The following is a 24,975-nucleotide window of genomic DNA, read 5'->3' as shown; positions in this document are numbered from 1 at the left end:
ATCCCGGTCTAAGTCTTTCTATGGTTTTGTTCCTTCCCTGTCTCTGTAATCCTCTTGAGCTAAGACCCCCACCCTCAAGATTTTCTTCTTCTGACTGGTCGCTTGTGCATTCCTGCTTCCTTCACTTCACCATTAGCAGCTAGATCTTCAGTCATGTAAGTCTCATTCTTTGGATTTCTCTCTCTAATTCCCATTGTCCGTCCACCTCTTTCTCCTCTTTTAAGATTCTTTTTTGAGTTTGAGTCTAGATCAATAATGTAGACAATTGTCTATTTCACAGTCTTATCAAAGAAAAATTCCAAATGTAGATAAGAACACTGAGAGGCAGCAGAAGTTACCTCTGCTGTACTTCAGTTCCAGACAGGAAGACTTATAAGGCAGTCTCCAATGAATTAGTATGTGTTCCAGTTCATGCAACATAATTGGCTCCATAGTGCATTTTTGGATCATCACAGAATACTCAATCACTTGAAGAGAAACCAAGCATCAAAAGGATACTTTTATAATAAATTGACTTATATAATACTCATCCATAACTCTGAAGGAAAGTTGCAAATGAAATGGATCAGAAAATGAATAATAACTTGTAATAATATAGCACCTTTAACATTATTAAACAACCCAAGTTGCTTCACAGAAGGCATTACAGAACAAAATATGACATCAGGCAACATAGGGAGATATCAGGACAGATGACCAAAAGCTGGGTCAAAGAGTAGGTTTCAAGGAATGTCTTAAAGAATGAAAACAGGGTAGAAGTAGAGAGGTTTAAGGAGGAAATTCCAGCACTTAGGACCTAGGCAGCTGAAGGCACAGCCAGCAATTAAAATTGGGGATATTCAAGAGGCTGTAATTAGAGAAGCACAGATAAATATCGGAGGATTGTCAGGCTGTCAGAGATTCTAGAGATAGACAGGGGCCAGGCCATGGAGTGATTTGAAAACAGGGATGAGAATTTCAAAATTGAAGTGTTGTTTAACTGGGAGCAAGTGTAGATCAGAAAGCACAGTGGTGATGGATGAATGGGATTTGTTACAAGTTAGGACATGGGCAGAGATTTGGATAATATCAAGTTTACAAAGGGTGGAATATGGGAGGCCAACTATGAGGGCATTAGATTGATCAAGTCTGGAGGTAACAAATGCATGGATGAGAGTTCAGGTCAGTTGATTGGTCAAAATATAAAGAACGGCAGAGAATGACTAAAAGGTTAGTCAGGAGAAAGAAATTAGAATATGAGAGGAAGGGAATCAAAGGATATTGGTGGTAAATGGGAATGTAAAACTCGAAACACAAACAGATTAGCCATGATCTCATTGAATGGTGGAGCAGGCTTGAGGGGCTGAATGGCCTACTTCTGTTCCTACTTTGTACGTTTGTATGTTCAGCAGCAGAAGAGCTGAGGCCGGATACAGTTGGCAATGTTACAGAGTTGGAAATAGGAAATAGGTAGTGTTAGTAATGGCATGGATATGTGGCATGTGAATACCAAGCCATGGTAATGAGAAAGAATGACCTAAAGTCTGGTTTATGGGCTTGAAAGGCTTTTCAAGGGAGAGGAGAGCAAAGGGCTCAGGGAGGGGGAAATGTACAAGAATACAAGAAGTAGGAGCAGGGGTACATCAATTAAGGTTGCTGAGATTAGGTGGGTTAGGCTATGAAAGCCATTATAAAGGGTTTAAATTGAATATGTGAGACACACACACTGGTATAGGCCAGAGAATTTGAGGATGATGCTAAGCAAGACTGCATTTTGACCTAATCATGCTTTCTGAAGGATGGAGAATTGAGGCTAGGAAAGGGCGTGGGTATTGAAATAATAACATTTTGAGTTGATAAAACCATAAAGGTTCCATTTTCACCTATCTTCTTACCATTTCTCTACTCTCTATATAGTAAATATGTCACTCATTTTTCCTTAAGTATATGCTTTAGAAAGAGTTTCACTTGCTATAGCTTCAATCTAGCCAAAGTTTCCTATGATGCTGCCACTAAAACTTAAAAACACAATTGCTTCGCTGCTGGCTGTAAATCTGAAACATTAGCTGCAGATCAATATAAAAGAAGGTATAAACTCAGTAAAGGAGACACTGAGCCACTAACCTGTCCACCAGAAAGGACAACTGACTATTGATGACCTTGTTCACTTCTAAATGTTTTAGGACATTGCTGCCAATACACCACAACCTTTAATCCCCCAAAATATAATTTACTTGTAAAATTTGTAGACGTAGATAAGAAAACTGTTCAAATTTGACATTACATAAAGTGCAATGCAGGGCAGTTTATTTCAATACAGTACAAGGTGCCTCATCACACTCCCCATTACAGGTATTTACAATGTGCATTTATATTTCATGTTAAACATTCTCTGTTGCATCCAGGCCATGGTTTCTAATCCCTCAGGGTACAATGGCAGGAGGGCCTTAGATGTTGGCCTTTCCACATTGAGTCTTTGCAGTGGCAGCCCCAAGCTTTAGTGTGTCTCTCACTTTTGGGCAGACCAAAGAGCATCTTTCAGCAAGTTGATGGTCCTCTAGCAGCAGTTGATGTTTATCTCGATGTGCATCCCTATGCCTGTAGAGCATGGAGTCCTGCATTACAGAGTTGCTCGGGATCAACCTCAACAAAAGCCACTGCATCTCTTCCTGCTTTGCAAAGGTATATTCCAGAAAGAGTAAGCAATAATCTCTTCCCCACTGCAGCCACCTCATAGGCAGCATGTGTTGGTGCTGAGACACCAGGCATACAGGTAGGATCTTACGGGGAAGCTCCTCACCACCAACCAAGCTACATCTTGGGGTGCTTGTATGCAAGTTCTGGCAATGAGGCAATCTGTCAAGTAAGTTTGACGATGCTCAAGGAACCTGTCAATATAGCACAGCATGTGATTCATTGGTCAGTCTGAAATTAGCACAGGACTAACTCAGCAGATATGTTCAGCGATATGGCCTACACCCCTCTTTAATTTATCCTGAAACAAAAGACAGCATATGACTGCATCTCCCATAATAGTTTAGATCAACATTCAACCAAAGGCAAATGACGTCTGAGTGTGATAGTCCTGTTCAATCAAATGATTCAGGCAACCAAATTACCTATGCCTTTGAAATTCACACCTTGAGGAATTCCTGTGAGCTTGGCTTTCTGCATTGAGCTGATCATTTTCTTAGCGAGGAATACTTTATGTAACCATACAAAAGGCAAGTTTGAAAGAAAAATCAGGGGAGTACTTCTAAATTAAATCTGGTATTGTCATAGATTTTGACGCCTTGAGTAAATTGGAAAAGTCACAAAGGTTATTTTAACTTGATAAATTCATAGACTGTTGCAGCACAGAAAGTGCTATTTTAAACTTGCTGACCCAAAGTTAATCTGATGTTTCTGCATGTTTTCCAAATAGCGCAAAGGATCGCGGAATTTTAGGCATAACTGAATCACGATCATGACAACATTACGCTCGAGTATCCGAGACTTGATAAGTCCTGTGCCAATATTCGAAGGAAAAACCCAGCCCACCACTTTATTTGGCGATATAACACCACTCAAGCAATGTAATATTGACATTCTGAAGTGATATTTCTGGCACGCTGATTTTCACACTTCACTATGTGGGCTAGTTTAACGAAGTCGCTCCCGCATCGTTAAATACATCGGACAGCGATGCCCGGGAAAGCTCTCCCTGCAGTTCCAAGAGTTCTTCCCTGAACTGCATCATTGGGTTGAACGTTTAGCAAGTGCACAGAAGTTATTTTTTTTGACGATGACCTTTTCGAATACATATACGATGTACAATGTTTTGAGGCCATCCCTTCAGCATCAGCAGAATAAAATTAAAGTGAAGATTTGCCCCACTAAAGCGCGCGGACAGTTGTTGCACTCAAATTGCTGTTTGAAAAGCCGGGTCAGGGAACGAGACCGCGCGCCGCCCGGGCGGATCAGGGACAGCACAGCGCGTGCGCGCCCATCGCTCACACTAACCTGATGGCTGACACTCGCCTGAGCGCTCCTCCTATTGGCCGTCAGGGGCGGTGCCATGTCAGAGCTGAGCGCTCCGAGTGGTCGACACGCAGGTCAATCAGAGCGAGCCGGCTAGCAGGTTAGTTTGAGGAGGGGATTTGTGACGGGCGCTCGAGCGTCTTCACGGCGCTGCAACGACCCGAGGGGAATAGAGAGAGAGACTGTCAGTCATTTTAACAAACAATTCCCGATCGGTGTACGCCCGAGGTAAGAGCGGTGTTGGGAGTGAGAGTCAGGCGAATGGGTGAAGTTTTCTGGTGGTCAGTATTTGACAGCGATCAGCCGGTTGGTGCGGGGGAAACCGCTACTCGGTTTTTATTAATAAATATAAGGCAGCCCGGTGAAATCCAAAGGCTAAATGTGAAATTAAGGGCGCTCTAGGAAATAAGCCGCTTGTTCGTGGCCGTGCGAGGCAACAGCTCTTGTCCGCTGCCGTTTTTTCTCCCCGACGTTGCGGTTTTTTGGTCATTGTTATGCGGGGTGAATGAGGATAGAGGCTTTCGATGGATGGATGGCACCCCCTCCCCGTCCCGACAGGACAGCTCTTTCAGGGGAAGTTAAACCGTTCCCCTCACTCCTTATTTATAGAGGGTTTTTAATTTGCATTGCGTTTGCTTAATTGGTCAATATGTTAATTTTATAATAGCATAACCTGGCGGTTCTCGATTTTGTCGCATCGATTTAAAGGGCTGCTTTAAGTACGAACCTGTTCGAGAGACATCAGCGCGCACTGTTACTTGATTGTGCACCAATGTAAAGATCACATTTTGAAAGTTGCCTGTAACTTTTTTAACCGAAACTCTTAGACCTGAAACCTGGATGTTTGCACTGGCAATCATTTAATAAATACCAAGCAGCGTGGTTTGCCTGCGCCAGTGAAGCTTAACCGGTGCCGAGGCATTCACAGGTTGAATGATAAACCAAATCATTGTAAAGCGAGGCAAAATGAATAAAATTATTGCAGCGGTTTTCAAGCTTGTTTTATATGGAGGACCTATGTAAATGTGGACAGCACTGATTTACGGCTGCCCGATTAACGCCTGCATGACCATGTCAACTACTTAAGGGTAAACGGTGCCAGAACTGCAGAAGAATATTTATATTACCGTGCAGTGACAGAAGTAATGGGCTTGTAAGTCAACCAGTACAGAAATCTGTTTACAGATGCATAGAAATTTGAAAATCTTGAGGACTTCCTAGAGCCTAGAGTTTGAAACAACGATATGTTAAGCGCTGAGGATGCAATTCGACGGACTATTCCACATATTACCTTTGCCGAATTTTTTAGGAGGTTAATCCGTTTTATATAACCACTACTGTAAGATTTATAACTTGGGCAACAATTTATACTAGTTAATAACGATGTCTTACTAAATTAAGTTAAAATGTATTCTAAAATATCATAAAACAATGTTTCTTATATTTAAAGTAAATTCTACAAAAGTGTAAACCATTGGTATAAAATTGCTACCTTACTACTGAAATTTAAAAAGTACCATCTGTTCTGGCTTTTGCATTGGATTGTGAAGATTTGCCACAACCAAACACAGCAGAGACCTTTTGAAGCTCTTGCATTTGTGATGTGAATTGCCTTCCTGTTGCCCATAATGGTACAACCCAACTCGTGGATTAGATTAAGAGATTAAATATACATAAATTAGGTTGCTATCTCCTGGAAAGTTAGATGTGATAGGATTTAGAAAGGAATTTTTCTGCTGATTAGGGAGTCTAGAACAACCTTAAAATCAGAGCCAGGCCATTCAGGAGAAAAGTTGGAAACATTTCTTCACAGTGGTAGAGGCATGGAACTTTCCAACCAAAAGCTGTAGATTGTTAGCTCAGTTAATTATCTCTGCCATTAAAGGTGGCGGGAGGTAATGTTTACACCCCTGTTTTAGTCTGTAAACAACATATCTCAAAAAAACTAATGGACGATTTCAACAAAATTTGGTACACAGATAGGGTATGGCCCAAGGAAGAACTGATTAGTTTTTGGCGAAGTTGCAGATCCGGATCCTGGAATTTTAAAAAAGTTATCCGTTAACATTGGGTGAATTGGCAATTTTAGAATATTATTGGTTGTTCTATTTAGAATGTTGTTGATTATTTTAGAACATTGTGGCTTGTCTCAGCTCCTGTGGTAGAATTTTTCACAGCTGCCAAAATGTGAGCAGAGTTTTCAGAGCAGATTGTTGGAAGTAGATTTGCCTGAAGCCGCCTTAGTGAGATGGAAGCTCTTAATTTAAAGATTATTTCAGCTCTGTGGTTACAGAGCATCAACCAGACAGGGAAAAGCCTCGAAGAACAACTGTTTAATTGTAATAACATTGAACTAACAGAATTGCACTGGTATCTGCTCTATTGAGTGCCCTCTTCACTTGTTTTACATCTGAGATTGGTAGGTTTTTGCTGGCTATAAAGGGATAAGGAGTCAAGGCAGGTAGGTGGAGTTATAATACAGATCAGTCATGATCTCGTTGAATTGCAGAGCAGACTTGAGGGGCTGAATGGTCTACTCATATTCCTATGTTCTGATATTTTTAAGCATTTTTTTTCTGTTGCCATAATCATGGTCTGTATGTCAGCTAAATAGATTTGGACATGTGTTTGTAATTCCTAAATTGGCTCATGAGTTGCCCTACATAAATTGATTCAATTAAAGAATACACCTTGGCAATCAGCATGAATACATGACAGCATTGAATACCAATTGTTCACTTCAGAGATCAAGGTTTAGATGGCACACAATTTGATGTACTGCTTAAACAAAGCTTTGTTTAATTACGTTGGCCACCTTAGAGTTGATGCCATGTAAATGTTTCTATCAGTATTTACATTAACACACCTCCAAAAAGGATTTAAATGACATGATCCAGATGATAAAATGCACAAGAATAATAACTTGTATTTATATAGCATCTTCAAAACAAAATGCTTCAAGATGCTTCACAGGGCCATTATAAAACAAAATATGGCGCTGAGCCATGTAAAAAGACACTTGGGCAGCTTACCAAAAACTTGGTCAAAGATGTAGGTCTTGAGGAGTGTCTTAAAGGAGGAAAGCAAGGTTGAGAAGCAGAGAAGTTTACGGAGGGAATTCCAGAGCTTAGCACTTAGACGGCTGCAGGCACAGACACCAGTGGTGGAATAATTAAAATCGGGATTCTTGGGAGGCCAAAATTAGAGAAGCACCTATATCTTGTAGGGTTATAGGGCTGAAGGAAATTACAGAGATAGGAGGGGCAAAGTCATGGAGGGATTTGAAAACAAGGATGAGAATTTTAAAATTGAGGCATTGTTTAACTGGGAGCCAATGTAGGTCAGCAAGCACAGGTGATGGGGATGACATTTGGTGCAACTTAGGACATTGGCTTCAGAGTTTTGGACGATCTCAGGTTTACGGAGAGTAGAATGTGAGATACCAGCCAGGAGTGCATTGGAATCATCAAGTTTGGGGATAACAAAGGCATGAATGAGGGTTTCAGCAACAGATGAGCTGAGACAGGAGGTGGAAATAGGTGGTTTTAGTGACGAGCGGATAAGTGGCTGAAAGCTTATCTCGGGGTCAGAAATGACAGAGATTGTGAAAGTCTGGTCCAGCATCGGGCAACTGCTCGGGAGAGGGTTGGAATCGGTGGCTGGTACTGAAGGCACTGTCTTCAGTCTTCCCCATATTTAATTGAGAAAAGATTAAGTTCATCTAGTACTGGATGTCGGATAAGCAGTCTGACAATCTAGACACAGTGGAAGGGTTGAGAGAGGTAGTGGTGAGTTAGAACTGGGTGTCATCAGTGTCCATGTGGAAACTGACTTGTTTTTGGATGCTGCCCAGGGGCAGAATATAAATGAGAAATATGAGGGGTCCAAGGGTATATCCTTGGGTGACACCAGAGATAAATTGGAGGGAATGAGGGGAGAAGCCATTGATGGTAGTTCCCTTATGATTACATAGATAAGAATGGAACTAGGTGAGAGCAGTCTCACTCATTACCTCGACTACAGCTCCTCACACCCCGCTTCCTGTAAGGACTCCATCCCATTCTCTCAGCTCCTTTGTCTCTGTCGCATCTGTTCTGATGATGCCACTTTCAAAAACAGTTCCTTTGACATGTCCTCCTTCTTCCTTAACCGAGGTTTTCCACCCACGGTGATTGACAGGGCCCTCAACCGTGTCCGGCCCATCTCCCGCGCATCCGCCCTCACACCTTCTTCTCCTTCCCAGAAACATGATAGGGTCCCCCTTGTCCTCACTTATCACCCCACCAGCCTCCGCATTCAAACGATCATCCTCCGCCATTTCCGCCAACTCCAGCATGATGCCACCACCAAACACATCTTCCCTTCACCCCCCCCGGCGGCATTCCGCAGGGATCGTTCCCTCTGAGACACCCTGGTCCACTCCTCCATCACCCCCTACACCTCAACCCCCTCCCACGGCACCTTCCCATGCAACTGCAGAAGGTGCAACACCTGCCCCTTTACTTCCCCTCTCCTCACCATCCAAGGGCCCAAACACTCCTTTCAAGTAAAGCAGCATTTCACTTGCACTTCCTTCAACTTAGTCTACTGCATTCATTGCTCCCAATGCGGTTTCCTCTACATTGGAGAGACCAAACGCAGACTGGGTGACTGCTTTGCAGAACACCTTCGGTCTGTCCGCAAGCATTACCCAGACCTCCCTGTCGCTTGCCATTTCAACACTCCACCCTGCTCTCATGCTCACATGTCCGTCCTTGGCTTGCTGCATTGTTCCAGTGAAGCTCAGCGCAAACTGGAGGAACAGCACCTCATCTTCCGACTAGGCACTTTACAGCCTTCCGGACTGAATATCGAGTTCAACAATTTTAGATAATGAACTCTCTCCTCCATCCCCACCCCCTTTCCGATTTTCCCCCTCCTTTTTGTTTTTTCCAATAATTTATATAGATTTTTCTTTTCCCACCTACTTCCATTATTTTTAAGTGTATTTCCATCCATTATTTTATCTATACCTTTTAGCCTATTTCGATCCCTTCCCCCCACCCCACCCCCACTAGCGCTATCTGTACCTTGCTCGTCCTGCTTTCTACCCTTAATTAACACATTTCTTTAGATAATATCACCACCTTCAACACCTCTCTGTCCTTTTGTCTGTGACATCTTTTGGTCATCTCCACCTATCACTGGCCCTCTATCCATCTCTTCTTGTGTCCCCCCCCCCCCCTCCCCTCCTCAAACCAACTTATATTTAATCTCTTTTCTATTTTTACTTAGTTCTGTTGAAGGGTCATTCGGACTCGAAACGTTAACTATGCTCCTCTCCACAGATGCTGCCAGACCTGCTGAGTTTTTCCAGGTATTTTTGTTTTTGTTTTTGTCATTAGAGAGGCATTGGAAGAGGATGGTGTGGCCAACTGTGTCAAAGGCTACAGATAGATCAAAAAGGACAAAGTGAATAGTTTGCCTTTGTTGCAGTTACATTGGATGTCATTTGTGACTTTGGTAAGACTGTCTCTGTACCGTGGCAGGGGAGGAAACTGGGTTGGAGGGGATTCAGACATGGAGTTTTGAGCAAAATGCACAAGAATTTTGGAGATTATAACGTGTTCAAGGACTTTGGGGTGGAAAGCGAGATAGGGTGGTAGTTTGGAAGGACGCAGGGGCCAAAGGCTGGTTTTTGAGGAGAGGGGTAATGATGGTGGATTTGAAGGAGAAAGGGACAGCACCTGAGAAGCAAGAACCATTAACAATGTCAGTTAACATGACAGCCAGGAAAGGCAAGTTAGGTGGTCAGTAGTTTATTGGGAATAGGGTCAAGAGAACAAGAGATGAGTCTCATGGACAAGATGAGCTTGGAGAGGGTATGAGAGGAGACGGGAGAAGGAACTAGAGAAGGAAACCAGGTCAATGATAGGGCAGGGGAGGATTTGGTTTTAATTTCTGTTTTCAGCCGAAGCACAAGTTGCGTTCAACTTAATATAGGATAACAAAATTACGATATTTAACCTGAGCTGGTTTCAATTTAAAACATAAGATTAATTCAGTTTCCAAGGCCATAGCATATGCTTGGTGGGATTAGCTTTTGTAATCTTTAAGTAATTTGTGGCCTTTGGCTATTAAGGTGCAAAATAAATGCAAATTCTCTCTCTTCCCCTTCATTATGGTAGCCCTTAACTAAGTCTGTCCCATTTCCTTAACTTCCTCACTGACCTATCTCTGCCCTCCTGAATTATGTATGGGTCCTTCTTGTCCTCATCTCTTCCCCAGCAACCTCTGTGTTTGACAGATCATCTTCTATCTTTTTTGTCACTTCCAATGTGATCCCACCACCAAATGCACCACCTCATCTATCTGCTTTTGGCATTCCAAAGGGACCAATTCCTCTTTGACACCCTGGTCTACTCTTCCATCACCCCTAACACCTTCTGTCCTTCCGCTGGCATTTCACCATGTGAGTGCAGAAAATGCAGCATCTGTGCATTCATCTTCCCCAAACCACCATTCAAGACACCAGGCACTCCATCCAGGTGAAAAAGCAATTTCCTTACACTTCCTCCAACCTAGTATTCACTGCTCAAGATGCATTTTCCTCTATGCTGAAGAGCCTAAATGTGAATTAGGTGGTTATTTGGCTGAATACCTCCATTTTGTCGGTAGGTGTGACCCTGAGCTCCCTGTCGTTTGCCAATTTAATTTTACATCCTACTCCCACTCTGACTTCCCTGTCATAATAAAAACAGAAAATGCTGGAAATATTCAGCAGGTTAGGCAGCAGCTGTGGAGTGAAACAGAATTAATGTTTCTGGCCGATGACCCTTCATTAGAACTGAAGAAAGAAATGTAATAGCTTTGAGCAAGTGAAAGGGGGAAGGGGAGAGGAAGAACAAAAGGGAAAAGGTCCCTGTTAGGGCAGAGGGCAGGAGAGGTTAAATGATAAAAGGTTTCATGGTACAAAAACCAGTGGGAATGGTAATGGTGATAATGGTAATAGTAGTAATTACTTCCCTGTGCTTGGCCTTTTACACTGTATTAGTGAAGCCCAGCACAAGCTTGAAAAACAGCACCTCATCTTCCTACTAGACATTTGCAGCTATCTGGTCCCAATGTTGACTTTTACAAGGTGCTGGTAAAATAGCAAGGATCGACCACTCTTTAATAGATGGGGAAGGGAGTGGATTGCTACTTTGGATGTTGGTCCCCATCCATACTCCGCCAGCGAGATGGCCTGCACTCCTGATTTTTTGCCTCATTTTTCTTCCACTTGACTACTGGACCACTGGAGCCTGCTCCGATTTTCCTGTGTTTCTGGTTTCCGTCTCTACTTAGCTATCCTCTTTAACTACTCACACTTCCTGGGTCTTGAATATGCCATTTATTTTTCTAATTTTTCTTAACATGCCTCTTTTGATCTATACTATTGTCACTTCTGTCATTTAACCAGCTCCTGTTCTCCCCTTAATTACTTTACAGGTCACTCTTTAAGTTTCTTATGGATGTGGTTTGCAGGCATGTGATCTGTTCCTGTCTGATCCACTGTTGCTTCCCCACAGTGATATATGAGTGGGCAAGAACATGGCAGATGGGATATAATGTGAAAAAAGTTGAAGCTATCCACTTTGGTAGGAAAATAGAAATGCAGAGTATTTCTTAAATGGTGAGAAACTGGGAAGTGTTGATGTCCAAAGGGACCTGGGTGCCCTTGCTAACATGCAGGTGCGGCAAACAATTAGGAAGGCAAGTGGTATGTTGACCTTTATTGTAAGATGATTTGAGTACAGGAGTAAAGATGCCTTGCTGCAATTGTATAGATCCTTGGTGAGACTGCATCTGGAGTTTTATGTACAGTTTTGGTTTCCTTACATAAGGAATGCATTGCCATAGAGGGAGTGCTACAAAGGTTCACCAGACTGATCTCTGGCATGGCAGGATTGTCCTATAAGGAGAGATTGAGGAAACTCGGCCTGTATTCTCTCGAGTTCAGGAGAATGAGAGGCGATCTCATTGAAACATATAAAATTCTAACAGGGCTTGACTGGGTAGATGCAGGAAGGATGTTTCCCCTGGCTTTGGAGGGTGGGGTGTGGCCTAAAACCAGGTGACACTGTCTCAGAATAAGAGGTAGGCCATTTAGGACTCAGATGAGGAATTTCTTCACTCAGAAAGTGGTAAATCTTTGGTATTCTCTACACCAGTTGGCTGTGGGGTTCAGTCATTGAGCATATTCAAGACAGAGATTGATAGATTTCTAGATATTAATGACAACATGGGATATCGGGATTGTATGGGGAAAATGGCGTTGAGGTAAAAGATCAGCCGTGACTTGATTGAATGGCTCGAAGGGCCGAATGGCCTACTCCTGCTCCTATCTCCTATGTTCCTATGTTTTCAGCCGTTCGTCAATACTATATTCCAGTAATGCATGAAATGTTAACCTATTTCCTTCCTGCAGAATATGAGTGTTGAGAGTTTCCAGCATTTTCTGGTTTTGTTCCAGATTTCCAGCATCTGCAGTATTTTGCTTTTACTACTTTTCCAATCTGTTTTGCCAGGTAGCACTATTAGGCTCCCAGTGGTAACTATCACATGGGTGATGTTAGCCTAAAAATGTACAATCACTCTCATTAGGGAACCAGTGAATCACTATGTCAAAACAGGTCTGACCTCTGTAGTGTGTGATTTAATTCTTGGTCGTCAATAAGTTGCAACTCATTGGCAAATGTCCTCTTTCACTCGTCACTACCTCACCCCTTCGGTACAGGTTACTCGATTACTGTATCATCGTTCACTACTTTCCCTCCCCACTTCTGCCTACTCTGCTGTTGGTCGCATCCCCTTAACCCTCCATCCACCCCAAGGTACTGAGATGTTAGAGCCCCCAACTCTGCTTCAAGCAGTTTCCTTACTATCATCTCTTCCTATCTATTTTTCCCAGAGGCTTTGCTTACTTTTAAAATTCAATTCTAGTCCTTAGACATACATTGTAGCCTAATTGCCATTTCAGTATAGAAGTTGGTGGAGTCTGTGCTATCTTCTAATTAATTTCACTGGTGATGTTTTCAAAGAGGCCCCAAACAGGTAAGTTTTCAATTGTTTTTCCAAGGCCAGGCAGGACGAGCTGTCCTCCTGAGGGTTCTACAAAACTAGTCTTTGCTGCTGCTGCCCCTGTCTCTCTATCCTTCTATGATTGCGACCCCATTCCTGGCATAGAGAGGGGTGGCCATGGAAGTTTTGAGGAGCCTTTCCCTTCCTGAATTATACTTTGTCTTTGTGTGTGAACATTGAGGTGGACTTCCCTTCCTTGCCAGTTTACAATTTTAGCCCAAATGAGGGTGGAGACATTGGAATTAGTCTTCAACCCTCTATTTGGTTTACATGGGAGGAGAGAATTGAAGAGCTGCTGTTCCTCACTTTACTTCAGTTTTGATCTGGATGATGGCATGGCTTTCAGTTCTCAAAAAGCACCAACTTTGCTTTCATTTGAGCTTGTGGCTACTTTGCAATTGTCAAGAAGCTCCAACTTCGGGGAAAAAGGGGGGCCTCTGTTTAGTTTAATTGTGGCGTTGTTCAAATGCCAACGCAATCCAGGGTTTGCCTTGTTTTTGATTATTTTCTTTATCGGGCATTGTGGTAAACATATTGGGAGAAAGGGATAATACCGAGTAGCTACCTGATATTGCTATAGTTTTGGCACTTGCAGTACAACATTTTCATTTCATAATCATAATTATAGGTGTACAGAATTTAAACGGCAAAAACATAATGTAGAACTTGGTGCCTTTATCAACATCTGATTTCTCTTATTTGCTATTTTTATATATTGGATTTGAACTGTTACTTATAAGTTCAAGCTTGGTCTTTTCAAAGGTTATCTTCCTTCACTGGCTTCCTTTTACAGTTCTTTACAATCTAACACTAATCTCTTGACACTGCTGGAATTATTACTATTTGTGAATTCGCAGCACATTCAGAGGCTTGTCCAGAATCAATTAGAATCATTTTTCATTTTTTTTGAGTAATTTTACACCAGTATTTTATACTAGTTTACCATAATTTATACCAGTTAAGTGGCTGTTCAGTTGTTTCAATAGATTGGTATTTTAACTATATTTTAGAGAGCAGGCAGGGATGGGCAATAAATGAGCAATGCCCACATCCCATGAAAAATTTTTAAAAATGATGCCTCCTTAGATTCAAGGGTAAGCCCAATGACAGGTGCAAATTCTAAACATTTTATAACTGGAATGTGTTGCCTCCAATTAAATACCCAAAATCCTTAATGGAATGTACAATGTGTTCCATGTTTCAGCAGAAAATTATTTGGATTACATTCCTGCTCAGCTTCTTTTGCATCATTACAATATTATACAACATGCAAAACAGCCTTAAATCTGTTTACTTTATTTTTTTCTTGGATTGAGTTCACTTATGGTAAACTTTAAATGATAGTAAATGTATTTAAATTAGTTAGTTTCAACAGAACAAAATTATCACAGGTAAATGTAGTAACTGCTTATTTCACACCCTCTGATTTTTTTATAACTAAGATGTCTAATTATTTGCCATTTTTATATATAAGAGAATACTGCTCTGTCATGACAAATGTTATTGAATGTAGGGTACTCGTTCTTTTCGCTGACTCTGTCAATAATGAATTGCAGGAGACTAATTGTTGCATAATGTAATGTTTGTGGAAAATACCAAGCCGTTTGTTCAGGTGATAAGATTTAGGGAGCTAATGTGCATTCAAAGAAATCTGTCACAAGCAGGCAGAACAGAGAATGGCATAACAATAAACACAAAGTAACACATATTGGAGCGGGAAACATAATGGGCCAAATCTTCCGGTCTGTGGATCTTCGAAAGATGTGTCGGGATCCTGTGGAAGTGCTGACACAATGACATATGTGGGAATTGCCCGGGAAGTTTAAACCTCCAGTGGGCATTCTGCTGTTCCCCAAGATCCTCCACGATGTCTCAGACTTAGAGTTGGAGACTTCGAACAGTTCCGTAGTACTTACCTGGGTCTAACAAGATTTAAAATCTAGTCTAACACCTCTAACTACACACCTGGCTCCCTCATCACCCACCCCATCCCCCTCTGAATGTCATCCGACGACCCCCAACCCGACCCAACTACCCCCCCCCAACCATCTGACTACCCTCACGACCAGACTAACTCCCCCTTGACCACTTGACTCCCCCTGCCGACCTGACCCAATTACTCCCTGCCTGACCAGCTAATCAGAACTGACTACCACCCCACCTGACTACTGCCTCCGACCACCAACTACTCTTTCCCACACCCCCCACCCCAATCCCCCGACTACCTGACTAACCCATAAGCACCAAAGGAATGTTGAGTGCATTTCTGTGAAAGGCAGGATCAAAAGGTCCTGAAAGAAATCCGCACAACACCAAGTCAGGGAATTTGAGTGCAGCAAATCACCGCTGCTCAGAAGATCTGGGCCAATGGGCTCACAATAATAGGCCTTATTTTGCATGGACCGATAGTTTATGGAATTGGAATTGGGTTAAGAAATTTCACTCTTTCAAGAAGTAGTCTCCATCACTCATGCTGTTATCAAAAAACCTCTCTGGTATAAATTGAACATACTAACAAAAATAAATTTGATGGCACTTCGTGAATTTCTTAGAAAATTGGGCTGCACATCATTGTTTCTCCCTTTTGGGAGAATGGCATAAATAATACAGGGATGTATTGGCCCACCCTAAACTAATATTTGTAAAGAATAAATAAATAATACATAATTAAAACTGGTGAAATAATATTAAACACCGTGCAGTGCCTATTCAGACTTTCTGTAGCTGTTCTCTTGGTGCAGCAATGGCAGTCACTTCTGTAAGTGGTCTGACTACCATGTTGAGAGGTGTGCTTATATAGACCAATATCTATTGATACATGATGGTGTTACTAGGGATTTAATAACAGCACCTTTGTGTGATCTAGAGTGATACAGTATTGGTGCCTTTTGCATTTGTACTCTTTCACTCTTTCTGAACGTAGACCAAGAAAACACTTGGCAAGTTGAGGATGTGTACAAGTTCTTAAGCTGCTTTATTTCACATTAACAGCATATATAGAGCAACAGTTGTGACCAGATTTATTTAGTTCAATCAGTACAGCTTTTCTTTATATTGTACAAAATAATGAAAATGCATACTTCCGCACTTTAGTGGGTTGCTTTACTTGCCTTGAACAAAGTAACTCCAGACTCCCATCCTGTTTACTGTTTTGGAACCTGGCCAAACTTGCTTTTTCAGCCTTTGCAGGACCTTCCTGATTGGCAGTGTTTCGGTTTTTTATTTAAATCCTCCCTTCACAACCAGAATGAAACAAATTCTAACAAACTGCATATGAAGCATTTATTGATTGTCAAAACAGGCTAACAAATTGTTTATTTTTTACTGTCTATAGGTAACAACATAAAAACAGTCTTAATAGTATTTTAGCCAACTGTTGTCGCAACACTTTTTTGAAAAAAACTTATGTTAACACATGTATACAGTTGGGAGGGAGTTGTCCTGGGAGTCCTCAACATCGACTCCAGACCACATGAAGTCTCATGGCATCAGGTCAAACATGGGCAAGGAAACCTGCTGATTACCACGTGACTGCCCTCACTCAACTGATGAAACAGTGCTCCTCCATGTTGAACATCACTTGGAGGAAGCAAGGGTGCAGAATGGAGGATTTCAATGTCCATCACCAAGAGCGGCTTGGTAGCACCACTACTGACTGAGCTGGCTGAGTCCTAAATGGCATAGCTGCTAAGCTGGGTTTGCGAGAGAACCAACAAAATATTTGTTTTTGTTTCAGATTTCCAGCATCCGCAGTATTTTGCTTTCATCTAAGATGGAAAAACATACTTGACCTCATCCTCACCAACCTGCCTGCCACAGATGCATTTGTCCATGACAATATCGGTAGGAGTGACCGCACAGTGGTTGTGGAGACGAAGTCCAGCCTTCACACTGAGGATATCCTCCATCGTATTGTGTGGCACTACCACCGTGCTAACGGATAGATTTCGAACAGATCTAGCAACTCAAGACTGGGCATCTATGAGGCGCTGTGGGCCATCAGCAACAGTATAATTGCACTCGAACAGAATCTGTAACCTCATACTCTGGCATATTCCCCACTCTACCATTACCATCAAGCTAGTGGATACACCCTGGTTCAAGGAAGGGTGCAGGAGGGCATGCCAGGAACAGCACCAGGCATACCTAAAAATGAGGTGTATAACACACGACTACTTGTGTGCCAAACAGCATAAGCAGCAAGTGATAGACAGAGACAAGTGATCCCACAACTGACGGATCTAAGCTCTGGAGTCCTGCCACATCCAGTTGTGACTGATGGTGGACAATTAAACTGGAGGATGAGGCTGCACAAATATCCCCATCCTCAATGATGGAGGAGCCCAGCACAGCAGTACAAAAGATAAGGCTGAAGCATTTGCTACAATCTTCAGCCAGAAGTGCCATCTCTGCCTCCTCCAGAGGTCCCCAATATCACAGATGCCAGCCTTCAGCCAATTTGATTCACTCCACATGATAAAGAAACGGCTGAAGGTACTGGACACTGCAAAGGCTATGGGCTCTGACAATATTCCAGCAATAGACTTGTGCTCCAGAACTTGCCGTGTCCCTAGCCAAGCTGTTCCAGTAGAGTCACAATGCTGGCATCTACCCAGCTATGTGGAAAATTGCCCAGGTATGTCCTGTACACGAAAAGCAGGACAAATCCGACCTGGCCAATTACTGCCCCCATCAGTCTACTCTCGATCATCTGTAAAATAATGGAAGGAGTCATCAACAATGCTATCAAGCGGCAATTGCTTAGCAATAACTTGCTCACTGATGCCCAGTTTGAGTTCTGCCAGTGCCACTCAGTTCCTGACCTCATTACAGCCTTGTTTCAAACATGGACAACAGAGCTGAACTCCCGAGGTGAGGTAAGAGTGACTGCCCTTGACATCAAGATCACATTTGACCGAGTGTGGCATCAAGGAGCCTTAGCAAAACTGGAGTCAGTGGGAATTGGGGAAAATTATCTGTTGGTTGGAGTCACACCTAGCACAAAGGAAGATGGTTGTTGGTGGTCAGTCACCTCAGCTCTAGGACATCACTGCAGGAGTTCCTCAGGATAGTGTCCTAGGCCCAACCATCTTCAGCTGCTTAATCGATGACCTTCCTCTCATCATCAGGTCCGAAGTGGGGATGTTCGCTATTATGACACAGCTGATGATAAATGCTGAGTTGTTCAAATTCCAGAGAAAACTTGAAACAACTGTCATTATCAGTTGTTGCAATTTGTATGTTTCAAGATGCAGGCTTTGAATTCAGTTATAATAAGACCACCGAGTCTCGAGAGATTTTTATACAACTAAATTAAACATTTATTAATTAAAAGATTGTAAGCACATACATATTACAAATTACTACTGTAATAAACTTCTAAAAATCCCCTAATTAATCTGACACTCAGTTACACCTCCGTTAAGGAAACAGTAAAACACAGACTTAAACGGACCCCTGGCAAAGCGCACTCTGGACAGTCGCATTCAAAATGAGTTTCTTTCAGCTCTAGGTCCTTGTAGACAATGACTTGAGGCTTACAGGCTGGAGGCTTTAGATCTTAGAATCCCTCTTCTTTTACCAACAGCCTTCCCTTCCTTTATACATATTTTCCTCTTTGAATACAAATTCTCATTGTATCACTAGGTTTTTTGAACTTTACCTCTTCTAACAATAAAACCCTTTCATAGCATCAATTTTATTAGTAAGCTTTGGAAAAAAAATAAACGCATCGTTTGGCTTCTTCTGGCTAGGTGTAATATTTCACCCATTCTTTTGAATGGTTTATTTTAAAAATGCAAATTGTCTCCTTTATCCTTCACCTTCCAACTTCCCTATGTTTACCTAATTAACATTTCAAACCTACTTCTCTTCTATACATCAAAACCTCTAGACCAAAAGGCTTTAATCCAATCAATACACACACATAGTCACAGGTACCACTAGAACTCTATTTTCTAATTTCCAATAACATTATAGACATTATATCTTCTTGATATTTGCTGATGATTGCACAATGTTCAGCACCATTTGTGACTCCTCAGATACTGGAGCAGTTGATGTCCAAATGCAGTAAGACCTGAACAATATCCAGGCTTGGGCTGACAAGTTGCAAGAAACATTCACGCCACACAAGTGTCAGGAAATTACTATCTCAAACAAGAGAGAATCCAACCGTCGCCCCTTGATGTTTAATGGCATTACCATCACTGAATCCCCCACTATCAACACCCTGAGGGTTACCATTGGCCAGAAACTTGGATCTCATCCTCTTCACTCTACCTATACAGATGCATCTGTTCATGACAGTATTGTTAGGAGTGACCGTTGAACAGCCTCTGTTGAGATCGAGTCCCATATGCACACTGAAGACACCCTCCATCGTGCTGTGTGGAACTAACTACCCCAGTACTAAATGGGATAGATTCAGAACAGATCGAGCAGCTTGTAAGTAGGCATCCATGAGGCACTGCGGACCATCAACAACTGCAAAATTGTATTCCACCACAATCTAACCTCCTGGCCTAGCATATTTCTCATCTACCATTACCATTCAGTTACAGGAGATCAACACTAGTTCAATGAGGAGTATAGAGGAGCATGTCAGAAGCAACACCAGTTGTACCTTGCAATGAGGTGCCAATGTGGTAAAGCTACGGCACGGCTACATGCGTCTTCTGGTGTTTGTCACGTGTGGAGCGATGAGAGATCTTATAACCAATACATCAGTTCAAAGGCTTGCAATTTCATCCAGTCATGAACGGTGACCAATTAAATGAATATCTGGAAACCATTTGATCCTGGGGATTTATCATTCTTTGGTGCCATTATTTTCTTTATTGCTGTTACTTTGTTAATTTTATGAGCCTCTGGACCACATTTTCGTCTGGGTGTGGATGCAAAAGGGTGCAAATGACCACAGTTTTTCTTTGGAGGAAATCCAATTTCCCTTCATATTCCTGACCTTGTGCCAGTTTTCTCTGGCCTTTTTGTGGGTCAGGAATGCCAGAGTGCAAAATGCACACTTGCCCCTGCTGAGGCTGTGTTCCCTATTTTAAATCGGGGACCAAAATTCGATTTCCTCCCACACACCATTTTAGTCTGGTGGTTCGTGGTTTTGGAAGCCCACTTAAAAACATGCCAGGCCTGAGAGTTTGTGGGAAAAATAGAAAGTCTGCTGAGGAGCCTGGAACATTCTGAACGCTCTGAAAGGTAAGTGTAAAGTGATTTCACATCTTCAAATGTCACTATTAGGTGCTGTGTTGTAATGTGGATGTGTTTTTAATGCAGTGATTCATCAGAGGGATCTGTCCTTTAAAAGGTAGGATGACCCTTACATTGAGCAACCTTTTGTATTTGTTCATGTGTGTTACAGTGCTTTTCCAATGGGGAAAGCACTATAATGCAGTGAAAAATGTTACAAAATGCCCTGTCAACCTGTGTTGTCACCTTTTCTACTGGCTGATTTAAAAGAAAATTTGGTTTTAACACTTGAAAAGAAATATAATCACCTATTCTGTTACATCCTGGCTTTGACACTTGGGGGAGAAAAAAATCTCCACTTGAAAAAAAAAACCACCTTACATTCTGGTTTTGAAACATGTAATTCTCCACTTGAAATATGTCTAACCACCTGCTCCCTTACATTGATTGACTCTGCTTTAAAATTGAAATGAGCACCTTCTGCTCTTTCCTTCCAAGAGAAAGGTTTAGTGTTTGGAGGGCTGAGGCCATTATCAATGCTTGGCTGAATTTCAAGTGCCAATGGGTTTCCGTACAGTAGGTGTTCCATTTTTGTCTGAGAGTGAATGATAATTTCGAGAAGACAAGCTACTAGGATTACAAGTATTACAAGGTTTTTTTTCACATGCCAGAATGCATTTTTTTCAGTGTCAGTGACATGAAGGTTTTTAGATGGTGAGAGGTTTAGTTTTTCCCCAAGGAATGTAAAATATTTTCCATTGTTCTCAGATTCCATGAAATAACATAGTGCATACTGTGTGAGTAAAAAGGGAGGATAAATGGGGGGGCATAAAGATGGCATGGGTGATTTGAGGGAGCATAGAGGATACATGGGGGCTCAACAAGAAGCTTGACACCATTGAGGACAAAGCAGCCCACTTGATTGACACCTCAACTACCGCCTCCAACATTCACTCCCTCCACCAACGATGCACAGTAGCAGCAGTGAGTACCATCCACAAGATGCACGGCAGCAACTCGCTAAGGCTTCTTAGTCAGCACCTTCTAACCTGCGACCTCTACTGCCTATAAGGACAAGGGTGGCAGATGCATGGGAACACCACCACCTGGAAGTTCTCCTCCAAGCCACACACCATCCTGACTTGGAACTATATCGTCGTTCCTTTACTGTTGCTGGGTCAAAATCCTGGAATGCCCTCCCAAACAGCACTGTGGGTGTACCTACATTACATGGACGCCCAAGTCCTGTGAAAGAATTTAAAAAAGAGGTGACATGGGTCATCTGAAGGTACATTGAGGATACACGGGCATAGAAATGGAATGGCTAACCTGAGGGGGCATGGAGGATATATAGGGTGCATGGGTGGCATGGATGTTCTGAGGGGGCATGGGCTTGAGGGGTGTGGTTTAGGGAGCCTTAAACACTAGGATAACACAAGAAATAGGAACAGGAGTACACCTTGTGGCCCATCAAGCCTGCTGCACCATTCAATACGATCATAGTTGATCTTGGGCTTCAACTCCATTTTCTGCCCGTTCCCCATATCCCTTAATTCCCTGACACCAAAAATCTGTCTATCCCAGCCTTAAAATGTATTCAACGATGGAGCATCCAGAGCCCTCTGGGGTAGAGAATTCCAAAGATTCACAACACTTTGAGTGAAGTAATTTCTCCTTATCTCAGTCCTAAATGATTGGCCCCTTATCTTGAGACTGTGCCCCCATGTTCTAGGTTTCCCGACCAACAGAAACAATCTCTCAGTGTCTACCCTATGAAGCCCCTTCAGAATCTTGTAGGTTTCTATGATATTGCCTCTCATTCTTCTAAACTCCAGAGAATATAAGCCCAATTTACTTATTCTCTCATCATAGGACAACTGCCTCATCCTAGGGACCAATTCAGTGGACCTTCACTGTACTGCCTCCAATGCAAGTGTATCTTGTCTTAAATGTGGAGACCAAAACTGCACACACTACTCCAGATGTGGTCTTACCAGAACCCTGAACAATTATAGCAAGACTACCTTATTCTTGTACTCCAATCCCCTTGCAATAAAGGCCAACATGCCATTCGCCTTCAAAATGCTTGCCGCACCTGCATGTTAACTTTCTGCGTCCCTTGTATGAGCACACCCAAGTCTCTTTGAACATCAACACTTACAAGTTTCATACAGAATCTCACAGTGCAGAAGAGGCCCTTCGGCCCATCGAGTCTGCACCGACACGTGAGAAACACCTGACCTACCTACCTAATCCCATTTACCAGCACTTGGCCCAGAGCCTTGAATGTTATGACATGCCAAGTGCTCATCCAGCTACTTTTTAAAGGATGTGAGGCAACCTGCCTCCACCACCCTCCCAGGCAGCGCATTCCAGACCGTCACCGCCCTCTGGGTAAAAAGGTTTTTCCTCACATACCCCCCTAAACCTCCTGCCCCTCACCTTGAACTTGTGTCCCCTCGTGACTGACCCTTCAACTAAGGGGAACAGCTGCTCCCTATCCACCCTGTCCATGCCCCGCATAATCTTGTACACCTCGACCAGGTCGCCCCTCAGTCTTCTCTGCTCCAACGAAAACAACCCAAGTCTATCCAACCTCACTTCATAACTTAAATGTTTCATCCCAGGCAACATCCTGGTGAATCTCTTCTGCACCCCCTCCAGTGCAGTCACATCCTTCCTATAATGTCACGACCAGAACTCCATACAGTACTCCAGCTGTGGCCTCACCAAAGTTCTATACAACTCCAACATGATCGCCCTACTTTTGTAATATATGCCTTGATTGATAAAGGCAAGTGTCCCATATATCTTTTGGGACCCCACTAACATGCCCCTCCGCCTTCAGAGATCTATGGACACACGCCAAGGTTCCTTTGTTTCTCAGAACTTCCTAGTGTCATGCCATTCATTGAATACTTCCTTGTCAAATTACTCCTTCCAAAGTGTATCACCTCTCTTCAGGGTTAAATTGCATCTGCCACTTATCTGCCCATTTGACCATCCCATCTATATCTTCCTGTAGCCCAAGACACTCAACCTCACTGTTAACTACCCGGCTAATCTTTGTGTCATCCACAAACTTACTAATCCTACCCGCCACGTCGTTATCTATGTCGTTTATATAAATGACAAATAATAGGGGACCCAGCACAGATTCCTGTGGTACACCACTGGACACTGGCTTCCAGCCACTAAGCATCCTTCTGTCATCATCTCCTACAACTAAGCCAATTTTGAATCCACCTTATCAAATTACCCTGTATCCCATGTGCATTTGCTTTCTTTATAAGTCTACCATGTGGGACCTCGTCAAATGCTTTGCTGAAATCCATATAAACTACATCAACTGCACTATCCTCATCCACACACCTGGTCACCTGCTCAAAAAATGCAATCAAATTTGTTAGGCATGACCTCCCTCTGACAAAGCCATGCTGACTATCCCTGATCAAACCTTGCCTCTCCAAGTGGAGATAGATTCTGTCCCTCAGAATTTTCTCCAATAGTTTCCCTACCACTGACGTGAGACTCACTGGCCTGTAGTTCCCTGGCTTATCTCTACAAACCTTCTTAAATAGCGGAACCACATTAGCTGTTCCCCAGTCCTCTGGCATCCTCCCCCGTGGCCAAAGAGGAATTAAAAATTTGGGTCAGAGCCCCTGCGATCTCCTCCCTTGCCTCCCTCAGTAGTCTGGGACACAAATCATCCGGACCTGGAGATTTGTCCACTTTTAAACCTGCCAACACCTCCAATACCTTGTCACTCCCTATATCAATTTGCTCAAGAACCTCGCAGTCTCTCTCCCCGAGTTCCATACCATCATCCTCATTCTCTTGGGTGGATACCTTTTTTAAAAATATTCTGCTTTTCTATTCTTACGACCAAAGTGAATAACTTCACACTTCCTTTCATTGTACTCCATCTGCCATCTTGTCATCCATTCACTTAACCTGTCTATGGCCGGAATTTTACAGACCCATCGTGGTGGGAATGTGGCCGTAAAATGCAGTGAGCCATTCTAAACTCCATTGACTTAGGTGGGACTGTAAAATCCCGCTGGCGTAAAATTCCACCCTATATCCCTATATTATCCCCAATTCCTTGAGCCCTTATCTTGTCTATAACCAGTTGTGTGGTGCCTTATCGAATGCCTTTTGAAAATGCATATATACTCGTTCCCCTTTATCTATCCTACTCGTTACATTCTCAGAAATATTTAATAGATTTGTCAAACAGGATTTCCCTTAAGTAAAACCATGGTGACTTGTTCTAATTATACTATGCTTTTCCAAGTGTGTTGTTGAGACTCCCTTAATAATAGATTCCAGCATTTTTCCAACAACTGATGTTAGGCTAACTGGCCTGTAGTTCACTGTTTTCTGTATCCATCCTTTCTTGAAAAGCAGTGAAACATTTGCCAACTCTCAATCTAATAGGATAGTTCTGGAATCAAAGGAATTTTGGAAAATCATAGCTAGCACATCCAGTATCTATGCAGCTATCTCTTTTTGGACCCTAGGTTGTAGGCTATCAGGTCCTAGGGATTTGTTGGATTTTAGTCCCTTGAATTTCTCCAATACTTTTTCTCTGGTGATACTAATTTCCTTAATTTCCTCACTTTTTTTTAGCCCCTAGGTTACTTTCTATTTCTGATACGAAACTTGTGC

At 42.5% G+C, this 24,975-nt stretch overlaps 1 protein-coding gene across 4 annotated transcripts in view; it reads left to right on the top strand.

Moving 5' to 3' along the window:
• The first annotated feature begins 4,099 nt into the window (after positions 1-4,099).
• wasf3b (WASP family member 3b) overlaps positions 4,100-24,975 on the top strand; it is a 122,286-nt gene continuing 101,410 nt past the window's right edge. For all 4 annotated transcript variants that reach the window (XM_078545394.1, XM_078545391.1, XM_078545395.1 and 1 more), the window contains exon 1: positions 4,100-4,227. The gene's annotated coding sequence lies outside the window, so the exon portion shown is untranslated. The remainder of the gene's footprint in view (positions 4,228-24,975) is intronic.

The sequence above is a fragment of the Cetorhinus maximus genome, chromosome 7, assembly GCF_964194155.1.
Source record: "Cetorhinus maximus chromosome 7, sCetMax3.hap1.1, whole genome shotgun sequence".
NCBI lineage: Eukaryota > Metazoa > Chordata > Chondrichthyes > Lamniformes > Cetorhinidae > Cetorhinus > Cetorhinus maximus.
Note: the sequence above shows the minus strand (reverse complement) of the source record. Positions and strands in the feature narration are given on the sequence as shown.